Source organism: Trifolium pratense, linkage group LG2 (assembly GCF_020283565.1).
Source record: "Trifolium pratense cultivar HEN17-A07 linkage group LG2, ARS_RC_1.1, whole genome shotgun sequence".
NCBI lineage: Eukaryota > Viridiplantae > Streptophyta > Magnoliopsida > Fabales > Fabaceae > Trifolium > Trifolium pratense.
Window position 1 is genome coordinate 66,759,490 of NC_060060.1, and position 6,478 is coordinate 66,765,967.

The window sequence follows — 6,478 nt, forward strand, 5'->3', positions numbered from 1 at the left end:
TGAACTTTCCCAATCCTCTGGCTACATCACCTGAATGGGTTGTAGGGACCCAATTGTGTGCAGCTATCCTATTCAAAACAGCATAAAATGGAGAGAGAGAAGTTGCAGCCAATTTTGCCTTGCTTGGCCATACCTTAATCCTGCCACCTGTGAGGACCTTGCAGACCTCATTGTCTGTGACTTTTAGAGCAGCCACTTCATCAGAATTTCTTTGCAAATACTGGTTGATCACAGTTGGTGAGAACTTAACACATTTCCCACGAACAAAAACTTGCCTATATTCAGGACTTGTTGGATCATTAAAGTTGTCAGCCACATTAATCAAAAATTCTTTAACAAGCCTGTCATAGCACTTGTCCAAACCAACCACAGTTTTCATCAAACCTGCATACTCAAGAGCTTCAACAACACTTGGACATTCAAGAATATCATCTTTTAAATTTCTTTCCAGAGCCAGCCTCCTATGATATACAAATTTCCATCTTGCAGACCCATTTTCCAGATGGAATGAAACATTATCTAATGGAGCATAGGGAACAGATTGAGGGACCTTCTTTCTTCCTACACTCTTCCTAGATGTGCTGCCAGATGCAGCAACATCTGTCTCTGGCTCAAAATCAGAATCACTAGTTGGTGGAGCTTTCCTTTTCTTAGTCTCAGTTCTAGGAACCACCTTACTGACAGGTTTTGGAGGTCCATAAAGAGGCTTTTTACCAGTATCTTTTCTAGCCTTAGAAGGTTTGGGTGTTTGGACAGGTGTGTTAGCAGTCTCTACACCTTTACCATCCCTACTTCTAGTCCTCCTAGCCACACTAGCTTCAGAATTTGCAGGAATAGACTTTTCACTCACAGTTGTTTCATTAACAATTATAACCTCAGGACTTTCATTAGCAACCTTATCAGCAGGAGTCTCTTTATCAGCAGACTTAGGTTGGGGACTCTCATCAGACTCAGAATTGTCCACAATATTTTCCTGTGCCAAGGATGTGGTAACATCTGGCACAACATTTGGCGCAGCGCCATGTGTTGCAACACTTGGCGCAACATGAGTCTCAGGAGCAGTTTTCTTGAGAGACTCATTAGCAACAGCATCATTGGTCTCAGTGGAAGCACCAATATTAGCATCAACAATAGTAGGGGGGTTAGGAACATTTTTCCCCAATTTTTCAGACACAGCAGGGTCCTTTAAACCTAGGGTTTCAGCAGGATTTGGAACATCAAGTTTTTGATTAAAAGAATTCTTACCAGATGCGTCAACATTATCCTCTGCAGCATTATCGGCAGGAGTAGGAGCATCACTCGATGGCAATGGATCAATATATAGTTCAGACATTGTATAAGTCCTTCTCGATTCAGCTCGCGATTTCTTGCTTTTCTTCTTCGTTTTCTTAATTGAAGCGGAGGGAGATGAAGGATTTGTACTTGTTCGTGATGATTTATCCTTCTTTGCAACTGATTTTCTCCTCATCGTTGGACTTGTGGAAGGTATGGTGTTGAGAGGAATAACATCTATCACCATTTGTTGTAGTGATGGAACATCATCATTCTTCGTTGGTGAGGATTTTGCAGAGTCAGACATGGTGAGTGAAATGAGGTGAAATTTGTGATTGAAGAAGATGGAAGTTGAACGTTCTCTGAGAAAGGACACATTTGAAGTTGAGTTGATTTTCGTGAAAGAGAGAGGAAGGTGAGGAGTTTGCGTGAAGATAGGTTGGTTTTGAAAAACCAATAATAACTCCCTTAAGTTAGCGTGCACCAAAAGTGGGAGAGAGAAATCAACTGCTGCACGCTCTCCATGCAGTAACTGCTATTGATTTTCAAAAAGGCAAATTCCTAATTTGCCCCTCAATTTTTCAAATTGACTTGCGTCCAAAGCTTTAGTAAAAATGTCTGCTAGATGTTCTTCAGATGCAATGTGCTCAAGTGTAACAATTTTTTCTTCTACAAGCTCTCTTATAAAATGATGACGTATATCAATGTGCTTAGTCCTACTATGTTGAATAGGATTTTTAGAAATGTTTATAGCACTCAGATTGTCACAGTAAAGTGTCATGACATCTTGCTCCACACTATACTCCTTCAACATTTGTCTCATCCATAATAATTGAGAGCAGCTACTACCAGCTGCTATATATTCTGCCTCAGCTGTGGATAGAGACACACTATTCTGCTTCTTACTAAACCAAGATACTAGATTGCTTCCCAAGAAGAAACATGCACCAGAGGTGCTTTTTCTATCATCAGCACTTCCTGCCCAATCTGCATCACAATAGCCAACTAGTGTAGAATCATTACCATGAGAGTATAAAATTCCATAGCCACATGTTCCATTGACATATTTGAAGATTCTCTTTACTTGAGTCAGATGGCTCATCTTGGGCTCAGATTGATATCTAGCACAAACACCTACTGCAAACATGATATCAGGTCTGCTAGCTGTGAGATATAGCAAGCTTCCAATCATACTTCTGTAGAGACTTTGGTCCACATCAATCCCTTTCTCATCTTTGGTAAGCTTCAAATGTGTAGGTGCAGGTGTCCTTTTGTGACTACCACCTTCCATTCCAAATTTCTTCACAATGTTTCTTGCATATTTTTCTTGAGAGATAAATATGGTGTCTTCCATTTGTTTGACTTGAAGACCTAAAAAATAAGTTAGTTCACCTACAAGACTCATTTCAAATTCAGATTGCATTTGATGCACAAAATGTTCCACCATTTGTCGCGACATTCCACCAAATACAATATCATCCACATATATCTGAGCTATCATTAGCTTCCCTTTCTCCTCTCTTATGAACAGGGTTTTATCATTGCCACCTTTCTTGTATCCATGGTTGACGAGGAATTCAGTCAATCTTTCATACCATGCTCTAGGGGCTTGTTTCAATCCATAGAGAGCTTTCCTTAGTTTGTAGACATGGTTAGGAAAGCTTGGATCTACAAACCCTTTTGGTTGTTCAACATATACCTCTTCATTTAGATAGCCATTTAGGAATGCACTCTTTACATCCATTTGATATAACTTGAATTTTAAGATGCATGCCACAGCCAAGAGCAATCTTATGGACTCTAAGCGAGCAACTGGAGCAAAAGTCTCATCAAAGTCTACTCCTTCTATCTGGGTGCATCCTTGTGCTACAAGTCTGGCTTTATTTCTGGTAATGTCACCATTTTCATCAGTTTTGTTCTTGTAGACCCACTTTGTACCAATGACATTTATACCATCTGGTCTAGGTACTAGATCCCATACCTCACTTCTTTTGAACTGAGTTAGTTCCTCCTACATAGCATTGATCCAGTATTCATCAGTCAAAGCTTCTTTAACATTCTTTGGTTCAATCTTGGATATGAAGCATGAGTTGGAGATTGCTTCTTTTGATCTTCTCGTTGCAATTCCTTGATTTGGATTTCCAATGACAAGTTCCAGAGGATGATTCTTCTGTGTTCTAGTAGATGTCCCTTGTTTGGTCTAGGAGCCTCTGTAGTAGATTCAGAATGTTGATCAGGTTCAGGTTCAATTTGATCATCATCTGGTGTTGGGACAGGTGTTATGACATCTGTCTCTTCAGCTGAATCTGCACTTGTTGTATCACTATCATCAACAACAACATTAATTGACTCCATCATAGTTCTTGTTCTGGAGTTAAAAACTCTGTAGGCTCTGCTGTTGGTTGAGTAACCTAAAAATATCGCCTCATCACTTTTGGGGTCCAATTTTATCCTAGGTTCTCTATCTGCCAAAATATAACATTTTGACCCAAACACATGGAAATATTTCACAGTAGGCTTCCTATTCTTCCATAGTTCATACAGTGTTGTAGCAGTACCTTTTCTTAATGTTACTCTATTGTGAATGTAACATGTTGTATTCATGGCTTCAGCCCAGAACTTGTAAGGAACATTTTTGGCATGCAACATCACTCTAGCAGATTCTTGTAAGGTTCTGTTCTTTCTTTCAACCACACCATTTTGTTGAGGTGTAATCGGTGAAGAAAATTCATGAGTTATTCCTTCAGCAGCATAAAAATCAGCAAATTTAGAGTTTTCAAACTCCTTACCATGGTCACTTCTGATTCTTACAATACCACAATCTTTCTCTTTTTGAAGTTGTAAGCAAAGATTTTTGAATTCTTCAAAAGTCTCAGATTTTTCCCTAATGAAATTGACCCAAGTATATCTAGAGAAGTCATCAACAACAACAAGAACATATTTCTTACCTCCAAGACTCTCAACTTGTATGGGCCCCATCAGATCCATATGTAGTAACTCAAGAACTCTAGAGGTGGACAAGTGTTGCAACTTCTGGTGCGACACTTTGGTTTGCTTCCCAATCTGACATTCACCACAGATATTGCCTTCCTGTATCTGTAAACTTGGTAGTCCTCTGATAGATTCTTCAGAGATGACTCTCTTCATGCTCTTCAGGTTAAGGTGTCCTAATTTTTGATGCCACAGCTTAACCTCTTCATTTTTAGTTAAGAGACATGTAGATACATTAGCTTCTTCAAGAGGGATCCACAAGTAGCAGTTGTCTTTTGATCTAACACCCCTCATAAGGATGTCTCCTTCATTATTGCTGACCAGACATTCATTTTTTGTAAAGTTGACTTTCATGCCTTGATCACATAGTTGGCTTATACTGATTAGATTGGCAGTTAGCCCTTTTACAAGGAGAACATTTTCAAGTTTTGGTAGACCATGGTCAATCAGTCTTCCAATACCTTTGATTTCCCCCTTTGCTCCATCTCCAAATGTCACAAAACTTGTGGCATAGGATTTTACCTCCTTCAAATACTTTTCAACACCAGTCATGTGTCTGGAACAACCACTATCAAAGTACCAATCTTCTTTTGATGAGGCTCTGAGTGACGTATGGGCAATCAAACTTTTCCCACTGCTTTCAGCTATATAAGGTATTGGTTGTATCATCTTTTTGCTTCCATTCCATCCTTGTTTTAGTAATGGATGGATCAGACTCTTGAGGAATTTCACTTGGATACCCATACAATTTGTAGCAGTAGGGCCTTATGTGCCCCTTTCTTCCACAGTGATGACATCTCCATGAGTGGTACCTGCTTCTGGGTCTAGGTATAAATCTAGGTCTCTGCCATCTTTGCTGATGTGGTGCCACATGTGGTAACACTTGTCTCTGCTGTCTAGGACCTAAGTGTGGCGACATCCTGTCATGCATTTTTGGAGAAGATTGTTTACTTATCTCAGACATATATTTCCCTTCTTTGTTGTAATCCATAATCTTATTAACATTTTTGTATTCATACCCAATGCCTGTTTTGGATCTACTAGGAGCAGGCAAAGTTTCCAGGATTTCATCTAAATCACTTCCTTTGAATAGCCTAAAAACATGCTTCTTTAAATTCTCAAGATGAGAGTTTAATTCAGTTACCTCTTCATTCAGATGGGCTATCTCAGTCAGTTGTTTGATCTTGTCTGCTTCTAAGTTGATGATAGTTGCCTTCTGTTCCTCAATGATCTTTAAACTATCTTCCCATTTAGTACTAAATTCAGAGATTCTTGACAGATTAGCAGCTCTCTCAGTTTGCAACTTAGTAATTGTTTCTTTTTGCTCTTCAGAGACTCTGCAGACTTCTGCACTCTTCAGACACAGTTTTTTATATGATTCAGCAAGCTCATCAAAGGTCAGTTCTTCCTCACATGATTCAGTGTCAGATGTACATACACTTGTCAATGCATGTATAGCCTTTGCAGTATCAGCTTCTCCCTCAGAATCTTCATCTGACCAGGTTACAGTTAACCCCTTCTTCTGTTTCTTCAGGAAGGTTCCACATTCACTTCTAATGTGACCATACCCCTCACATTCATGGCATTGAACACCTTTATTTGGAGCTGATTTCTCATCTGTTACAGGTTTTCTGAAATTCCTGTAAGTGTTGCGACCAGTGTCAGCTGCACTTGTCTTAGAGCGTTTGTCCATTCTCTTTAGCACCTTATTAAATTGTTTTCCCAAAAGAACCATTGCATCAGAGATGCTATTTTCAGACTCTGTGTCACTCTGTTGATCTTCTTCCTCAGCATTTGAGACAAAAGCAATGCTTTTGTTTTTCTTATCCATCTTTTCATTTGTAGCTACCTCATAAGTTTGTAATGAGCCAACCAGTTCATCCAGCTTCATATCTGTGATATCCTTTGCCTCTTCTAAAGCTGTGACTTTCATGTCAAACTTCTTAGGTAAAGACCTAAGCATTTTTCTTACCAGCTTTTCTTCAGGTATCTTTTCACCCAAGGCATCAAATTGATTATCAAAATCAAGTATGGTCATGTGAAAATCCTGAATAGTTTCATCATCATTCATTCTTAGATTCTCAAACTTAGTGGTTAGGAGTTGTAGTTTTGACAGCTTCACTTTAGAGGTACCTTCATGAACAGTCTCAAGAATTGTCCAAGCTTCCTTAGCTGAGACACACTTTTTGATGAGTCTGAATATGTGCTTGTCAAC